The sequence below is a fragment of the Sinohyriopsis cumingii genome, chromosome 15 (genome assembly GCF_028554795.1).
Source record: "Sinohyriopsis cumingii isolate HCF-2022 chromosome 15, ASM2855479v2, whole genome shotgun sequence".
NCBI lineage: Eukaryota > Metazoa > Mollusca > Bivalvia > Unionida > Unionidae > Sinohyriopsis > Sinohyriopsis cumingii.
Genome location: NC_142975.1, coordinates 31,787,550 through 31,807,874, shown reverse-complemented (window position 1 = coordinate 31,807,874; position 20,325 = coordinate 31,787,550).

Genomic DNA, 20,325 nt, shown 5'->3' with positions numbered 1-20,325 from the left:
AAAGTCCCCAGAAAAAGAAAAGCCCACAGAAGAAAACTAGTCGCAAGAGAGGCACTTCGGCCAGGACGCAACCTTACACTCGCAAACCACGACCTGCAAAGGCGATGACCGCGTCTCCGGTATCCTCAGGTTCATTCACTTCTCCGTTGATGTCACCAAGAACTGAAGAGTACTTGGAGACGTTGATCACACCAAGAACATCTCCGTCAAGAACTTCCCCAGTTCAAGGTCCCTCCAATTTAGTGGCAGTGGCTGCTGCTCACAAAGTACCTGCTCCCAAAATCAAAGTTCAAGAGAGATCGGGCATGTTACAAAGTTTACTGGATTTGTCCAAGCAAGAACTGGCTCGATTTAGTCCGTTGCGTACCCCTGCACGACGTGTCATGCCTGTCCTGAAGTTAATACGACGTAAAGACAATCAGTGGCGACGCGTTCCAGTATAAAAAAGGTGTGTGACCGAGTAGGGGTATCAGTGTTTTGGTGCTCCTGAAGATGTCACCTTCCAGAAAACATCCCTGTTCTAAACAGCCCCAAGGAAAGAAAAGGAAAGGACTGCCTCCTCGTTTAGTCAAACGTGGGGACATGTTATCTGTCCTGTCCAAAGCTTCTCCACCCCTACGAAAAAACTCATTCAATCAGCCTCCAAAGAGGTCATCGATACCGTGTGCGAATGTTGTTTGAACGTCTTGAAAGGCACGATCCCATTGTCCAAACACCAGAAACAATGCTTAGACAAACATCGTCACGTTCTTCGCCAAATGGTTCAAAAGAAAATTCCCATTCGTCAAAAGAAGAAGATGTTGGTCCAACGTGGAGGCATTTTACTCCTCTTGTTAGGTCCATTGCTGAATGGAGTCTTGGGAACCATGTTGGGAGGACTGGTGGGAGCAAGATAAAAATGTCCTCTGAAGTCCCAAGATCTCAGAATCGACCCTTGACAACCCCATGGAAGGACGAAAACTAGCTTTAGTGCCTTACAAACGATGGATGGAATACCATCGTTGGCAAGAACAACGCAACCCACATTTACCTCCCAATCCCCATTTAAGCGAGATGTCCCAGTTACAACACGAATTGCAGTCCTTGACGGATCGCCAAGATTTGTCCGAAACAGAAAAATCGCAAAAGTATCGTCAACTCTTGCAACGATTGCAACTCTTTCACCAGAAAGCCTCAGACGAAACAGCTCTTCCCACTCTGAAAGATTTTAAGACCTTGATGAAAAGTGCAGCACCATCACCAGTACCACCACTACCAGTGACCAAGACAGAAAAAGGAGAAGAAGAAGAAGAAGGGTTTTAAACTCCACCAGAAAAGTACGCAAGTTAACAACACCACCTACCTCTAGAATTCGATGGATTAAAAAGATGATGACCACCCCTTCTTCATCACAAGAGAAAAAGAAAGTGAAGACAGAAGTGAAGACAGAAGTGAAACAAGAACCGATATCCCCTGTTCTGACATCCTCCTCTTCGACACCTATTGCCGGTCGCACACGCAAAGCATTGCAATGCAAGAAAGTACCCCAAGAGAAAAAGAGTAGCATCTTCCAAGAGTGGGTGCCTTATTAACACACAAACCAACAAATGGAAAAAGGCTTAGCCAGCATTTACTACGATCCCTCCCATCCTGCAGGTTACGCAGGAGTTCAAAAATTGTATCGTGCTGCCAAAACTCGACTGAAAAGTCTCCGTTTACCTCAAGTGCAACGATGGTTACAAGAACAAGCTACCTACACTTTACACAAACCCATTCGACGCAAGTTTTCCAGAAGTCGCACCCGAGTGGAAGGCATCGATCATCAATGGCAAGCCGATTTAGCCGATATCTCTCATTTGGCCAGCTACAATCGTGGCTACAAATATTTGTTTTGTGTCATCGACGTCTTTTCCAAATTTGCCTGGGTCGTACCCTTGACTTCCAAATCGAGCAGCGAGTTAGTGCGAGCCCTGCAACGAGTGTTGAAACAAAGCGGTCGTCACCCTCTTCGATGGCAAACGGACAAAGGCACCGAATTTCTGAACCAAGCTTTCCAAAAAGAATTAAAGAAACGTGACATTCATTTTTTTACCACCGAGAATCCTGAACCAAAGCCAGCATCGTGGAACGTTTTCAACGCACTTTGAAAGAACGCATGTGGAAATATTTTACGCATCACCACACTCTGAAGTACATCGACATCTTACCGCACCTGGTGCAAGCGTACAACCAATCTTACCATCGAAGCATCGGACGTGCCCCACAAGAGGTGACTCCCGACAACGAAGTGTTGGTGTTTGAGCGCCTGTTTGGTACGTCCCCGACGAGGGCTGTCCCCAAGAAAAGTGGACTTTTGGCCGTAGGAGATTGGGTACGCACTGGCAAAACCAAACGTACTTTCGACAAAGGTTACTTACCTAACTGGACTACCGAATTGTTTCGTGTCACTGGACGAGTGCATGGCCGTCATCCTGCCGTCTATAAATTGGAAGACATGAACGGAGAAGTGCTCAAAGGAACGTTTTATTTGCCCGAGTTACAACATGTCACCAAAAAAGAAGACGACGTGTACGACATCGAAAGCATTCTCGAACGCAGAACCCGTAATGTGGGTATAAGAAGTCAAAGTACGTTGGAAAGGATATCCACCCAGTTTTGATTCTTGGATCGACGCTTCGCAAGTCATCGACTATAAAAAAAGTGACCATCATGCCCTTTCACACAGACGCAGCTACGTCGACCACTTCTTCACCCAGTTCTTCTCTGCAAGATTTACAGAAACAACCCTTGTGGGTGTGGTGTGGAGAACGTGTGCCTAAAACGCAGATCGTCTTTGTCTGCCAAATCTTCGTGGTGTATTGTGTCATCGGTGCAGCCATTGCGAATTTGAGTTTGCAACAAGGAGACAAACAATTGTGGACCATTTTATTGAGCAGTTGCATCGGTTACCTGCTTCTCAATCCCTCCCTGAAATTCTCTTCCAACGGGAACAACGGGAATCTTGTGTCCAGTGCCAGTGTCAGTCACCGCTCCAATAACAACAACAACCCTCTTTTGGGCGAAGACACGCCTCTGACGTCCAGTAACCCCTCGGACAGCCACAGAACTCTGGAATTATGAGTCACCAAAACCAATTTTACTTAACCTTACCCAGTGACAGTTCCATGGAGGCGTTTCCCAAGAACACGTTGTGCTGTTACACGGCCAAATTACCTCAGGCCATCAATTAGATCACGAAGCCCATTGGGAAGTGGCTTTAGTAGAAATAATTCACCCGACTCAAGTGCTCAATGTCCTTCCCAATCAAAATTTTTTTGATGTGGAAGTTCATGACGAACTATTGCAAAAGTACTTGGATACCTATGGCAAATATGACAAGAAAAATCCTGGCACACAAAATCAAAAGTACACCACCTATCACTTCTTCGTTCCCCTAGGCTATTATTTTAGTGGTCAACATTTGGTGAGCACCATAACCTCCAGGTTTAATGTCGTGTTTCTAAAAGCTTTGGAAAGTGTCAAAAAAAGTGTCAACATGGAATACCACAAAGCAGCTCGTCGCTTTTTGATGAAATTTGACTGGAGTAAAATCGTGTCCATTTTATTTTGTCCTGAATTGTTTGACATTTGGGCGGTGACATGGACATGAGAATGGCCATGCTCAAGAAAAACGAATTACCAATCATTTACGACAACGAGTCTTTTAGCAAGTTATTTCGTGCCCCGGTAGAACTGAACCAAGGACTGAATTTTATGTTTGTGTACTCCGATGTGGTGGAGTACAATGTGGTGGGACACACCTCTGTGCCGTTACTGCGTGTCATTCCTTTCAAAGTGGATTCTGCCACGATCGCTGACGAGGAAGGTGGAAACATTTACCACGTTCACCGCGAATTTGTACATCCTCACTATTTGCCTGTCAGTAAGTTTTATTTGGACACGGTCAACATTGCTATAAAAGGAGATCTGGGACAAAATGTTACATTCACCAAAGGAAAAGTCACGGTGAAACTCCATTTTCGAAAACGGTTCTCTCACGACTCGTAAGTCATGTATCCAGTGTACCGAGGGGTTGCTCGACAGCGAGGACACGGTTTAGGAGATATGTTAAAATCGGCCTTTTGTTCGGTGGCTCCGGTGTTGAAACCGATGGTGACACGCGGATTGCACGCCTTGAAAGATGCGGCATTGACACAAGGCAAAGAATTTCTCCAAAATGTCATCATCGACAAACAAAACCCTAAAGAAGCCTTCTTGAGGGCAGGCAAAAATGTCTTGCTGCAAACGGGTAAAGACCTTTTGGGCCGACGAGACACACCTATAAATGCCCTGCACGCTACCGAGTCAGCCATTCAGCAAGGACAAGGCAGAAAGAGACGACGAAGAAAACACCCTTTCACCAGACTTCACACGTCTAAAGCTAGAAAGTCAAAGAAAAGAAGAACCGTTCGAGACTTAGACGTTTTCGATTATTGAGAAAGAGAAAAAAATGATGCACCTAGAGTCTTGCGCTTGTTCCAAGTCGGAACTAGATCTGTTTGCCATGCCACCCACCATGATGACCATGCAAGAATCCCAATGGGTGGAATTTCACCCCGTCTCCTCTTTGACGGATTCCGCTCCCACCGAGTTTGAAATCAAAGGTCAACCCGAAGATTACATCGATCTGAATAGCAGTTACCTGTATTTGAAAGTCAAAGTGATCAAAACGGAAAACACCAATCCAGGAGGCGATGCTAGAGTAGCTCCTGTCAACAATTTCATGCATTCCTTGTTCAGCGAAGTGGACTTGTACTTGAATAACAAACTGGTCATCAGCAGCATGGATACTTACCCATATCGTGCCTACCTGGAAAATCTCTTGACGTACGGAAAAGAAGCCAAGAATACTCATCTGGATGCTTGCGTGGCATGGAAACCTGACACGGCAGGTGTGGCCACGTTTTAGCGACACAGTCCTGACAGAAGATGACAATCCTCACAATGTGGGGTTTAACGACCGTCGTAAGAAAATTCTGCAAGGGCGAAGTTTAGAACTGATGGATCGTTTGCATTTGGACTTGTGGTTACAAGAAAAGTATTTGCTGAACGGGGTGGATATCCGTCTGAGGCTGAATCGTAGCAGTGCCGCTTTCCATTTGATGGCCCATGCCAATGAATACAAAACTATCATTCAAGAAGCCCGACTTTACGTGCGTCGTGTGGAAGTGTTACCTAAAGTGGGAAACGATGTCAGTCAGACGTTGAGCAGAACGACCGCCAAGTATCCGATACGACGCGTAGAAGTGAAAACGTTCACCATTCCCGCTGGACAGCGTTCTATGATCGAAGATCATCTGTTCCAAGGACAGTTACCCAAACGTTTGATTGTTGGTATCGTCAGGAATTCAGCCTTCAACGGAACCCACGATCAAAATCCTTTTGAGTTTCAACATTACAATGTGTCCAAGATCGAGGTCAGTCGCGACGGCAAGACCTTGTGTACCCGACCCTTTCAGCCCAACTTTGGTGTCGCGAAGAATTATTTGAGATCGTACTTGTCCCTGTACGAAGCCACGGGACAGTTAGAAACCAACACCAGTCACGGTATTTCGTACGACGATTATGCAGGAGGCTATGCTTTGTGGGGTTTTGATTTCACTCCAGAACAAGGCAGCGACGAGGACATTTCCACCCTATAAAATCGGGTCAGATTCGTGTGGAACTTCAGTTTGCAAATCCACCTCCAGATCACACAGTGAACGTCCTCCTGTATGCAGAATTTGACAATACCATAGAAATCAACAGTTTGAGAGAAGTCATTCTAGACTATTAGAAGCCATGGAAGACTGTTATCCCTCTTTGCCTAGTGGAGAAACTTCGAAGATGGAATGTGAGGAGACCGGGGAAGAAGAATCTCAAGACAAAGACGAAGAAGTTATCATGATGAAGTCAAGATGGCCAGAACAAGAAGCCCATTTAGTCTCCTGTTTTGCCAAACACTTGGTCGAAAAAATGACGGAATTGATCAAGAAAGATTGCTATGGATGTCAAAACGATCATCCCAGTCAAATTCAACACGATAAATGCCTAATGCTGAGTCAAGAAGAAAAATTGAACGAGTATCTGGACGAAGCTTGGAGTCTCATCTCGGACGACGTCGTGTTGCATCAGTGGTATAAAGACTTGCGTGAACATTCGTGTCCACCATTAACCACTCAAGAGATCCATCGTATCGAAGCTCTTCTGAATCAGAGTGGGGAGACGAAGCTAAACGCCTTTTACTTGTCAGACATTTTCAAGCAATAAGTCAGGATCGAATTGATCACTTATTATTACCTGTGAAGAAGAAGAAAAAAAACACACAACTCAATGGATACCTGGGAACTTTATTACCTTTTGAACCACAGTTCGTACACGGCTTCTTGGAATCCTGTCGTCTGTGCTAAAGATGAACTCCCTCATCGCAAACCTCAAGGCCATCAAGCTTATGTGATCAACACGGACAACAGTCATCTCCCAGGAACCCACTGGGTAGCCGTCTACTTTCCTCAAGAAGGATGTGTGGAATATTTCGATTCGTATGGATTGCCTCCTTTGGAAGACTATATCATTAACTTTATGAGAAGAAATGCTCAGATCACCCGATTCAATAATGTGAAATTACAAGGCACAGATTCCTTGGTGTGTGGCAATATTGCGTGTATTTTCTGCATCATCGCAGTCAGGGCTATTCCTTTGAAGATTTAGTGAATCAGTTTGATCGTCGTTCTTCTTCTAGAAACGATGTGAAAGTAGATCGATGGTTTTGTGACCATTATGCTTATCTTTTGTCTCTAGCTAGGAAACGTAGTGTCCATCAATGGCCTAATGACTTCCAACAGTGGAAATCACAATTTCATTCACAACGTTGTCAGCCCTGTCCAAAATAATGTGTGAGTTGCAAAAAAAAATGTGTTTGATGTTATATTGTTGGATTATTGTTAAAAATGTTAGAGTTGTTTGTTAGTGTTAAGTGATTTTGAATAAAAAATGTTGTGTTTTGAAAAAAATGCCTTTGTGGTTTGTTTTGCTATAGGAATCTTGATTCATGCTCTTTGACTTCTTACTATCCCTCTCATGACACTCACTGAACGTTCCGGCTCGAAAACCGTATAGGAATGTTTTCCTTCACGTCCGCGCTTTGACTTTAAAGCCGGGGTAGTTTCCAGTCTAACCATCCATTGTCGACTTATCATCCTACGAAGATGTGCTCCAAACTAGCTAAGCTAAACGAAGCCTACGTGAATTTGCATAGGGTCAGACACAGTCTGATACCGAAGCCAAAAGAGATAGAGAATGTGAGAATGTTAAAAGTCACTGAAGACCTGATAGAAGAGCTCCTCAGAGAAGAAGTGAACAGGGAGAAAGAAGAATGGACAGAGAAGTACAGACTTCAGAAACAGCAGAGAGAGCAGCAACAGCAACAACAGCAGCAGCAGCAGGAACCTGAACCTGACAGAGGCTTTGTCGATTGTCGTATCAACACCAAAGAGTTCTTCTTCTCTTTCCGAAGAAGCAGACCTATGGTCAGACAGTCTATCGTCAGAGGACGTCGCATTCTTGGAAATTAAAAGATCGCCCTAGCTTCAACTTCGCACACAAAAAAACCAGCCCTTTTCAGGGCTACCCCAATCTCTAGAAAAGAAATAACAATCAGTTTACCAATGTATGTATGTAGAGTAGTGTGAATATAAACAATGACTCTTTTGTGGTGTGAGTGTATGTGTTGGTGCGGATAGTAGATAATGATCATGGGGTTTTTTTTTGCTGTTTGACGTGCGTGGAGAGTAGATTTGGAGCTTGATTTGACTGTTTAGCGTTAGTGGATAGTATATTATTTGTTTTATGAAATTTTTTAGAATAGTAATGGGTAGTATAAAAAAAGTAAGTGAGTGATTCTTTTAGGTCCGCGCGTTGTTTGGTCATAATCTAGGTAATATAAATTTTGTTTTGGGGGATGTTTTCCTTCACGTCCGCGCTTTAACTATAAATTGAAAATCGCTTGGCAGTCTAGCTACCCTGTTCATTCGTTAACAAGACAATGAATACCAGAATTGTAAAGCTTCTAGAACTCCTGATGCACCTGGAATATGCCAGGCGTATAGTGAATGAGCTGGCTGCAGAGGTCATAGTAGAAGAGGCAAGGATAAAGAAAGAAGAGGAGGAAAGAAGACAGATGGAAGAGGAGGAAAAGAAAATAGGAGATAGGATGGCTTAGAAGATACCAGAGACAGAGGATTGGGGTGCTGAAGCCAATCATCCTCCCTCTGCGCTCTCAAGAAAAAAAGTAAAAGGAGACTGGGGAAGAAGATGTGTGTGTGGTGCCAGGCCTGGAAGATGCCATCATTAACCAGGTGTCACTGGAGTTCAAAAACAATCAGCCCTTTTCAGGGCTACCCAAACCTTTAGAAAAGAAATAGTAATCGATTTGCCAATGTGTGTAGAGTAGTGTGAATATAAACACGGACTCTTTTTTAGTAGTGTGAGTGTGTGTGTGTTTGTGTTTGTAAGCGCTCACGTACGTTTGTGTGGATAGTAGATTATTGGGTTTTGTAAGAGCTTAAGCTGGTTTGTGTGGATAGTAGATTTGGGTTTCATTTTAATGCTTTGCGTGTGTGAATAGTAGATTTGGGGCTTGTTTATTGCTCCTTCACGTATGTGGATAGTAGATAATATGAAATGAGAAAAGTAGGGGATGTTTTCTTTCATGTCCGCGCGTTTTAAGTGATGATCTAGGTAAGATAAGTTTTGTAATATCAGTGAACTCAAAGCCAAATTACAAAGCTTAGAACACAAACCAGATATTATATGCATTCAAGAAACAAAAATAACAAGTGGAACCAAACAAATACCCAAACTCCCAGGATATGCCCCAGGTCACTTCAAAAATCGAACCACGGGACAAGGAGGTGGGGGTTTAGCCATCTATATAGCAGATAACATCCCGAATGTAACAACAATAACCATAACACCAACCCCAGGTAGCAACGAAGCATTCGAAATTCAGTCCCTCATAATTCATACAGGCAAGGGTCAAATACAAATATTCAATATTTATGACCCAGGGGGAACATCAGGCACAGCTAACTTAATTACTTACAAACAAATAAATGATCACAAACGAGTAAATCAGATCGTCATCTGTGGAGATTTCAATGCCCATAACGAGCTATGGGGGGGGGCGGTGTGACGGACAAAAGAGGCAAATTGATTGAAGAATGGACCGCAGAATCTAACTTAGCCATTTTAAATGACGGTACAAAAACACGCCTTAACCCAGAAAACGGTCTCATGTCCGCCATCGACCTCACCATTTGCTCGCCATCAATAACCCAGGTGGCGGACTGGAGAGTGGATCAAACTGACCCCTTGGGCAGTGACCACTTTCCAGTAATAGTCACCCTGCAGATGACGGTCCAATACAACTCGCTAAAAAGAACCCCTAGATGGATATATTCAAAAGCAGATTGGACCTCATTTAATGAAACACTAAGCAAAATAGACACCAAAAACATAGAAAATGATAATATTAATAAATATTACGAAGACCTGATTGATACCATACTAAAGGCAGCCACCACTAACATACCCAAAACCAGTGGTAACCCACATAAACAAGGAGTCCCATGGTGGAATGATGAATGCAAACAAGCCATCACTGATAAGAAAAAAGCCCTCAATAAATTCAAACGCACTAAAAACTCTATTGATTTCACTATATATAAACAAAAGGAGAAAAACCTTAAAAACATAATTAAACAGGCAAAGGAATCAACTTGGCATAATTACTGCACGAATATCAATATCACAACTAGTACCAAACAAGTCTGGGATAAGATTAGATCAATTAGAGGAAAGACAACTAACACCACTCCAAAAATAGCTGGAGCCATTACTAATAAAGAAAAGGCTGACCGACTAGCTCAGCATTTCTCAGATATGAGTAGCAACACCAACCACACCCCAGCATTTCAATTACATAGGGACAAAGTAGAAAGAACCCATAGTAATCTCTTTAAAGACCTCGGTCCCAAAGTCTCGAACCTAAATAAAGACATTACAACTTACGAATGGGACCTAGCATTGAAAACCAAAAACGAAACTAGCCCAGGGGAAGATCAAATAGGATACACAATATACAAAAATATCCCAAATAACATTAAACAAACAATTATTAAATTACTAAACCAAATATGGACCTCAGGCAAACTACCCGATAAATGGAAACACGCAATAGTAATTCCAATACCCAAGCAAGGAAAAGACCCTAACGATATTAGCTCCTACAGACCCATTTCCCTAACAAACAACATTTGTAAGATCATGGAAACCATAGTCACCAACCGACTCAAACACCACCTAGAGAGCAATAATTTAATCTCCGATAATCAATGCGGATTTAGAAACAAAAGATCCACCACGGATCAACTAATACGATTAGAAACCGCAATTAAATTGGCGTTCAACTCCAAACGCAAAGCTGATAGGAATTTAATTGCAGTATTTATTGACCTCGAAAAGGCATTCGACCTTGTATGGACCAAAGGCTTATTAGCCAAACTCAACCACTACGCCATCACAGGTCGAATGTTTAAATTCATTGAAAACTTCCTCGCTGACCGTAAAATATCAACCAGAGTCGGCGACACCTACTCTGAACCACACACACTTGAAAACGGTACACCACAAGGGAGCGTACTCAGCCCAACCCTTTTCAACATCATGATTAATGACTTGGACACCAACTTAACATCAAAACTAATTGAACTCTCACAATTTGCTGATGATAGTGGATTATGGAGAGCAGGAAACCCCTCCAACCACAAAGTAATCAGCGATATTCAAACAAGTTTAAACAAAATAGGGAAATGGGCTGATAAATGGGGTTTCAAAATATCCCATGAAAAAACCATAGCAGTATTATTCACCACCAAACGTAAATTACAAAATCAGTTTCCCAAACTCACCATCCAAAATCAAGAAATTAAATTCGTAAATGTAGCACAATTTTTAGGAATGCATTATGACTCCAAGCTAAACTGGGGACACCACATAAACGAACTAGTCAAAAGGTGCAATAAAGACCTTAACCTCCTTACAACCCTTAAAGGAACCACCTGGGGATCCAATCAAGAAACCTTACTAGCTTTATATAAATCGTTAATTAGATCTAAACTAGATTACGGATGCCAAATTTACAACTCGGCACCGCAAAATAACCTCGAAAAACTAGATAGCATACAAAGAAAGGCCCTAATTATTTGCACTGGTGCACTACCATCCACATCACTAGTGGAACTTCAAATCTTAACTGGAGAACTGCCGCTCCACCTTAGAAGACAAGAACTCACCCTCAGATATGCAGCCAGGCTAACAACACACCCCGACACACACCCCACCCGGCTAGCTATAAATAAATGCAACATACCTTTTAGAACTAAATTATCACAAAACATACCAGCAGGGAAATTAGTCCATCAATTAGTTGAACAACTTCCTATAGACAAACTCCAAGCAGAAATTGCAAATCACTATGACAAAGAACCATGGATAAATATCAACCCCACAGTTAACACCCTCATTACGAAATATGGCAATAAAAACGAACAGGAACTCAAACTAAACACAATCTGTACAGAAGAAATCAACTCAAAATATTGCAACTACATTAAGATTTACACTGATGGATCCAAAATTACAGAACCACCCAGAACAGCAGCAGCTTACGTAATCCCCGAACTTAACATTAAAGTAGGACGAAGACTACCTAACCTCTGCTCTATATACACAGCTGAATTCTGGGCCATACTTGAAGCACTCAAATGGATCAAAGAGAACAAAATACCCCAAGCGGTAATAATAAGTGACTCGCTAAGCGTCATAAACTCAATACTTAATAACAACACCAAATCAAGAGAAAACTATCTTAGGCAAACCAATTTATTGTTAAAAATACTGAACAATAATAACTTACAAGTAGAATTTATGTGGATACCATCCCATATTAACATACCAGGTAACGATATGGCAGATATAACAGCTAAACAAAAACTAAACGAAACCACTCACATCAACCTAGATTATAGCATATGCGAACTCAATAGCATATCTAAAACCCTCATTGATAATAAATGGCAGGAATTATGGAACACAAGCACTCAAGGCAGGAAACTAAAAACCATCATTAAAGAAGTATGTAGAAATAGGAAACCACCCAAAACAAAAGGCAGTGAACAAAAATTCATAAATAGAATACTCACGGGCAAAACCAAGCTGGCTAACAGCTTCGGACAGTACATAGGACCACAACCACATAACCCTAACTGCTACCACTGCAGGGTCCCAGAAGACATAGAGCATATTTTTAACAACTGCCATACACTTGAAAAAGAAAGGGCTAAGTTTAAAGTTAAACAGCATAAAATTGGATCCCCTACAACATACCCAGAATTCTTGATGAACACAAACCCCAATATTAATCTAACATTCAAAAATATCATAAGTTTTATACACGAATCCAATCTACTCAAAAAAATCTAAGAAAGTAAATCAAAGACCAGTTAAAAATATAACAAATCACTGTTTGGGAATTATGACGGCCGGCTCGGTCTCGTGGGTTCACAGACTGACACAGCCGTTCATAGCCCGAATAATAAAAACCAGTTAAGGACGAATATTACAAAATCACTGTTTGGGAATTATGACGGCCTGCTAGGTCTCGTAGGTTCACAAACTGACACAGCCGTTCATACCCCGAATAATAAAAACCAATTAAGGCCACAAAAAATTAAAATAGGAAAATAGGAATTAATTAAAACAGGACTCCATAATAACATACAAACAACCATAAAACAAGTTTTCATTCCAAACCAATAAGATAGGGAATCAAAATAAATAAGAAATTCATGAATAAAAAAAAAAAGAAAACGAAAAAAAAAAAAAAAAGATACTCCTAACCGTCTCCTTGTCTCTTAAACAACATCTGGCTGAACTTTTAAATCAAGCCTCCACAGCTATTTCTACTAACATACTCAGCCAAATCCAGGCAATGTTGGCAGACGACACTGAAGAATTTGAAACTTCCACGCTGGCAGCGGCCCTGGAAGTATCATCATCCAGCGGCGATGAAGCTGATGAACCTGCACCACCTAAACAGAGTGGAAAAAAGGAAGGCTCTGTCTACCGGAATATCGGACTGGGAAAGGCAATTGATGATATCAAAAAAGCGGGCCACTTCGTCAATGCCACAAGACCGGGTGTCCTAATGTGACGTCATCGCTGCCGACCAATCGTGGCGGGAGTCACATACTGCTTGGTTTGACACCTGGGGCATTTCAATCCAACTAAGAAACACGAGTGTGTGGTGTGACTATTCCCACTCATGTCTATTAGCCTTTCAGTCAGGTTGTTAAGGACATGTTAGTCCTACACCTGAGTGGCTAAATTAAAAAGTACTCTTTGAGTACATAAAAGCCTGGGGGATGAGGCTCCTTTTCCTTCCCCCAGGAGTAATTAAAAATCACGCAGTGCGTGAATAAAAAAGTGGTACATGTTCAAAAGAACGAAAACCACTATAATCCAACTAACTAACTAACTAAGTTTTGTTTTAGGGGGATGTTTTCCTTCACGTTCGCGCTTTTCGTATAAGAACCCACAGTGTTAGTCGTTCGCACCATTCTAAGGAATAAACAAAGAAGATGGAGGTGACAAAATTATTTAATGATTTGAGACATAGCTATTTTTGGATCATGGATGGGACTTATGTAGTGGAAAGATTGAATAAGGAAGGAAGATTTCAAGGTAGCCTGAACAATGTGAAGAGTCTTGGAGTAGCAAAAGATCTAATAGGGGGAATGATTGAGGAAGAAGTAGAAAGAAGCAGAGGATTCATTGACCCACCTTACGTGAGAGTAGGTACTTTAAAGGAAGCCTTGGATCATGTCATAGAAGTCAGGAGATTCCTAGAAAATAGCTTTTATTGGACTGACTGGTGGTACGTAAAGTGGGGTTTTAACCAGTTGATAAAAGCAGAAGAACTAATTAGAGAGGTAATGAAAGTAGAAGTGATGAAGATAAAAGAAAAATGGAGCAAAGAGAGAAAGGAAGAAGAGAATAAGAAGAAGAAATTAGAGTTTGAAAGATTGAATAACAACTGGATGAAGATCCAACAGAAATTCAGAGATATGGGTCATCCTGACTGGATAACAGAAACTGAAAAGAGGAAGAAGAAAGGAATAATGGAAAAAGTGAGGACTTGGTGGAAGAAGTGGAGAAGTTAGAAGAAGAAACCCAAAGGCCCTTTTCAGGGCCACCCACATCTCTCGAAAAGAGATAGACTTTCAATTGCCTACCCCTTTTTTTAAAAAAAAACTAGAGACCCTCCCTGTTTCAATTTTCCCCTGTTCCATTTCCATAGACCCATCAGGTCGGGACCCTATTAAAATAGGGTCCCGACCCTGTTCCATTTCCCCTTGAGGCTCAACAGGCCCAAGATTTTTTTCCATGTTAAATTTCCCTTGAGGCTAAAGTAGCCCAAGATTTTTTTCCATGTTAAATTCCCCTTGAGGCTAAACAAGCCCAAATTTTTTTTCCCATGTTAAATTCCCCTTGAGGCTAAACAAACCCAAATTTTTTTCCCATGTTAAATTCCCCTTGAGGCTAAACAAACCCAAATTTTTTTACCATGTTAAATTTCCCTTGAGGCTAAAGTGGCCCAGATGTTTTCGCAATGTTAAATTTCCCATTGAGGCTAAAGTGGCCCAGGGGTGTTTTTAATGCTAATTCCCATTGAGGCTAAAGTGGCCCACTTCACTACTCTAGGGTTTCTTCTTGACCCCATATCAGGGCCACGTTTCCTCTATTCGATCTTGTCGTATATTCATCTTGAAATCAAATTCTTATCATTACGATCCAGTATTACATAAGTAACTTCGATAAAGCAGTACGTAAAGCAGTACGTAAACTCAATTGTAGAAGATAAACTGTAATACTAATCAGTGTAAACTAACCGCATCAATAAAAAGGAAGGACTTATGACAGAAATAGTGTCGTATGACAAGTACTCTAGAAAAAAAACACAGATAGGATCAAAGGGTTACAATATGCAGTACGTTTAAACGTCAATATCCTTTTCACGAAGACACATGTATGTATGTCTTTCGAATGTTAAATAACACTGTTTTATGAGTATCCTGCAGAAAAGCAAAAAAAAAATTACTGGAAGAATAAGGATTTTGGGTCTGGACCTTTGTCCGTTTTAAATCAAATTTAGGCCAAGGAGGAATCAGTGGATTGCAGATTTTAAAGACCCAATATCGCCATTTTTCATCAATTTCACCATTCTTCCAATCTAAATAAAGTTTGGAAGGAAAGAAATGATTTGTTTTTTAAAAAAATACTGGCATAAACCGTTCCTGGAATTAATCAAGACTTAGGGTTTAAACGACGCTCAGATCTTGAGTTTAGAATTATTAGGTATCAACCCCTTATGCAGTCAATGAAGTCACTCGTAAATCCGTTCTTTTTCCGTTAATGACTTTAAAACAACAGCATTCGCACGTGGTGCACAAGTTGATTCGAGAGGGAACGGAGATGGGTATGTCTGCTTTTTTAAGCGGATCTAAGAAGAAATAGCGCACAGTAGGTAAAAATAAAACGAGTGAATATTGGTCATAGCAGGGGCTCTGAAATGCTTTGAAAGGCTGAAAATAATCCGAAATAGCGTTTCTTTTGTTTACAACGGTGACGTCATCAAATCTTGATCTTGACAGAAATCGGTCGTCGATCAACATCGGGTTAATTCATCTACATGTGAAAAATGGCACGGTTTCTCAGTTGGGGAGATATATTACATTGATCATAGCGTAAAGAAGCGTCATATTATCAGGTTTTAATGGAGCCCATCGATGTTTAGGACTAATAGCTTTCAGGCTTAATCAGATGATAGGACATATACGACTTTTTGAGCTTAACGGTTGCATTGGGGCTTTAATCCTGTCTAGATTGAAATAAATTCAATGTTTTCGTTATGAACAAAATACTTTTCCTCCATTGCCTAGGCAGATTAAAAAACATTCACGTAAACGTTGTTCATTTTGGAGATCTCAATGCCTGGATTGTTTTCTCAGCTTACAGAATCCTTCATTATCTCAGTCAGCTTCACACATAATTGATCTCCTATCAATATAAATTGTCTGTATATTGGCACTAATGAGTCCAGAACTCCTTGCACCGAGACAAAATCAGTAAGTTTAAAGTTGTTCATATCCTGTTTAATATGGGCATATATATATATATATATATATATATATATATATATATATATATATATATATATATATATATATATATATATATATATATATTACATATGCAAAAGTAGCGATCTCCTTTATTTTTGTACTAGCGTCTGTCTTTCTGTCTGTCTGTACGTAAATATGTATGTATATATCAATGATAGCACCGAATTACAAAATATGTAAGGACAATATATTTGTTTCATTAATTGTAGGACCTTATTCCAGACTCGACCTAAAACTGAAAACTCAGTATTGCTAAATATTAAAAACATCATATACATTTACGTTACCATAGCAGTGGCCGTTCCTGTGGCACAGTGCTTCCTCGGATGCGGGAGGTCGAAGGTTGGAACCCCGGCCGAATCATACCAAAGACAAAAAATAATGCTACTAACAGCTGCCACGCTAGGCTCTCTGCATTAAGAGGTAAATAAAAGTTATTCCTGGTCGGCCTGGTGTCAAAGTAATTACTGGAAGGGGGGGGGGGGGGCGGGAACATGACGCTACATGCCATTTATAGAATCAGTTTAAAATATTCCTTAATCCTTATCAAGATAATATTGCCTGCCTCTCTCTCTCTCTCTCTCTCTCTCTCTCTCTCTCTCTCCATTCCAGTGGCCTAGTGATTCTAGCGTCCGCCTCGGATGCGGGAGGTCACGGAATCGAAACCCAGCCGAATCATATCAAAGACTAGTTTGTGTTAGGACTGGTCGGCCTGGTGTCAGGAATATGTTACTGGTTGGGACATGATGCTACATGTCTACGGCAAGATGACCCATTGATAAACATCACTATTAACTGCCACACTGCATACATCGTAGCGATATAACTGAATTTTTTTAAAGCTACGTTAAAAATCCAGCACACACGCGCACACACACACACACACACACACACACACACACCACATGAACTTGGTTTAGTTTCATATCACATCAACAAGCGGTAACCTTCACGTTGCTGGAAAGAATGAACAAAGACTAAGTTTTATCTTTGCTAAGGATTAAAAAGAGAACCGTTGACTATAATATTTAGCCAGCAGACTTTAAAAAAACGTCAGCTAAGGCGACTATGTATTAATGTGGGTTTTATTAGAGGAAATGGAATTTTCAAAGATTGTGCTTTGGGTTTAATTAGAAAGTCTCTCCCTGGTTTTGATTGAAAATTAAAGGATTGCATATTTAAAACCACATGAAACTGAAATTGATAAAGCTTTAGCTTCAGAAAGAAATAATGGAAATGGAAATTCAGAAAGTTTAAAAGGCTAGACAAATGCAGAGAGAGAGAGAGAGAGAGAGAGAAGAGACGAGAAGAGAAGAGAAGAGAAAAGAAGAGAAGAGAAGAGAAGAGAGATAGATTGAGGATTCCGTCAAGTACGATGAAGGGTCAAATTTTGTCTTGAAATTTCCAATTAATTATGTACTAATTAGGCATCCAACAGTTGAAATATTCTGCCAGTCACCAAGTATGTCGTGAGGATTTGGAAAGATTTCCTCAAACTTTGAAGAATATGATTTGGTCATATTGCTTTGATCCAACAAAGGACAGAATTTGTTGTTTTTCTGCTCATCGTTAGTGAATAAAACAATACAAAACATAGACAGGACAACCGAAACAACCCACAGAAAACCGTTGTGTTTGCAAAACTTTACATGGCTGTTTCTACAGGAAATAAACTAGTTGAAACAGCATCCATTTAAACGTTTAATTCCTGTAGAAACAGCCATGTAAAATTTTGCAAACACACCGGTTTTTCTGTTTTATTAGTTTGTCCTGTATATGTTTTGTATTGTTTTTGATTTTTGCCTTTGAAAAAGACTCATTAAGAGTCGAAAGCGCTCAGGCAAGTTAGATACTATGTTTGCACTGTTCGTTGTCAGTTTATTGCATTTATCTTAATCAATCACTGACACGTGATCCCTTGCTGTAAACAGTACACTTGAAAGAACCGTTGGTCGCCATATGATTTGTATTATAAAGTTATATATATAAGTTATATATATATATATATATATATATATATATATATATATATATATATATATATATATATATATATATATATATATATATGGTAATGAGAGTTGTCCACTTTACGGACCAAAATCTCCAGCTGGAGAGGTACGTGAATTATACAATTATTTTCGCTGTCCATATTAGGATAGAATTATTTGAGGCATTGGATGTTCTAATATTTATTCTAATTTTCTTAAAATTGTCGAAGATTCTTCACGTCGTTTGCGGATTCACATTAGGCTTATCTTGTAAGTAATCCCGATTAAATAGTCAACTCCACGTACGTGCATGCACAACGCATATCACTGTATTTTATACTTGCTTGAACGGATCGCATATACTACATGACTTTAGACATTCTGTGTTCAGCTGTTTGGGTAGCCGATTTTCAGCTGTTCAGTTGTCTTGCTGTGCTTGGACAGCAGTGATTTTGTATGTCTGGGTCTATCCGCTCTCTTTTGGATGCCCTTGTTAGGCAGTTGGCAGCTGTAGAGCTGGTTAACTCGGTTCGGCCATCTGGATACGTCCTGATGATTCTGGAAGTTGGCGTGTTTATAGTCGTGGAGGGAATATCTGGGATGCAGAGTCATAATACTAGGTGGTTTGGTGTATAACCTGTGTGCTGCGGTCGGTGATGACGTTTGCTCGAAGGTAGATAATGGTTGTCTAGTATTGAGACCAAACCTTTGGAACCAACGAGTCTGCAGGGAAGAAAGGAGTTCTTGAGATCCTTCGGAAGATTCGTAGGGGCAGGTCATTCGTGGTGGCTGAAGATTATTTGTGGTTGTCAACTGGACCCAGCACGTGATATGTCCCATTTTTGTTAATTTCTCATTATCACTTTTTGAGTCAGAATCTATTTCGTAATTATCATTTGAGTGAAATTCTAATGTATGCATTATCGCTATTTCTATAGATACTTCTAGTGGAGCAAACATCGTGCGTAATTAAGCAAGCTTTCATAAGTTATTCACCCAGGTAAATACTCGCATTTGTGTAAATCCATAATTTGAGCACCCATGGTGATTTGTTTTTGCTTTGTTTCTAATCATTGATCATCCGTGGTGATAGATCCATCAATCAATCATGTTTAATGTCTATTCATTAAAGCTTGTTTTAGTTCCATGTTATGATTCGTTCAAGAATTTATTGTTTTCTGTCAGCAATATTACTCGGTGCCTATCACTTTGTTAAATTTAATGTTTTTATGCGCACGAGTTTGGTTTCAGATTTAATATTTATATATATATATATATATATATATATATATATATATATATATATATATATATATATATATATATATATATATATATATCTGTGTGTGTGTGTGTGTGTGTGTGTGTCACGTTATAAGTAAGGAACAATAGCCAGATTGAAACATGTATATGCTAGACCCTGAGGCTACTTATTCGCATCATAAATGTTGCGAGTGTCAGCCTTGCGAACAATGAGTGTCAAAGCGATGTGTACACAGCCGGCCGGCCGGCTTATGTTACAAAAGTGTAAGCCAACATCAGAAGGACGGGTGGGAAGCCAGTTGTATATAACATGGCCATAGGAACTTGTTACTGGCGCCTTATTTGGCTGCGTCCGATTCGCAGGTAAGTGGCATGAATTGCCGGTGTTAGGCTCAAAGAAACATCAAGTGGGGGTCGTAAATAAATCCTTGACAGACTGCCGGAGAGGGGGAAATATCCGCTAATTATGTAGACCATGGGTGACTCGACAGCCACTCGTAATTGAGCAAGGCGTGGCCACCATTGGAGTCGCAAGTTTAAATCTAGTGCCTTGAAGCTAAACGTCATTAGTCGCTAAACCATCTTGCGGGAATTACACAAGGAAGTTATAAGCTACTCCGACGTCATTCGAAATTGGCGGGAAACATCGTTATTCTGGGAATTACAAAGGAGCTTCGGACAGGTCAGTGACTGATTTGCTCGATTGTCGCAATCTATTACGGCAAGGTAATTGTACTTTAATTATGTGCAGTATGTATACTTCATTACTA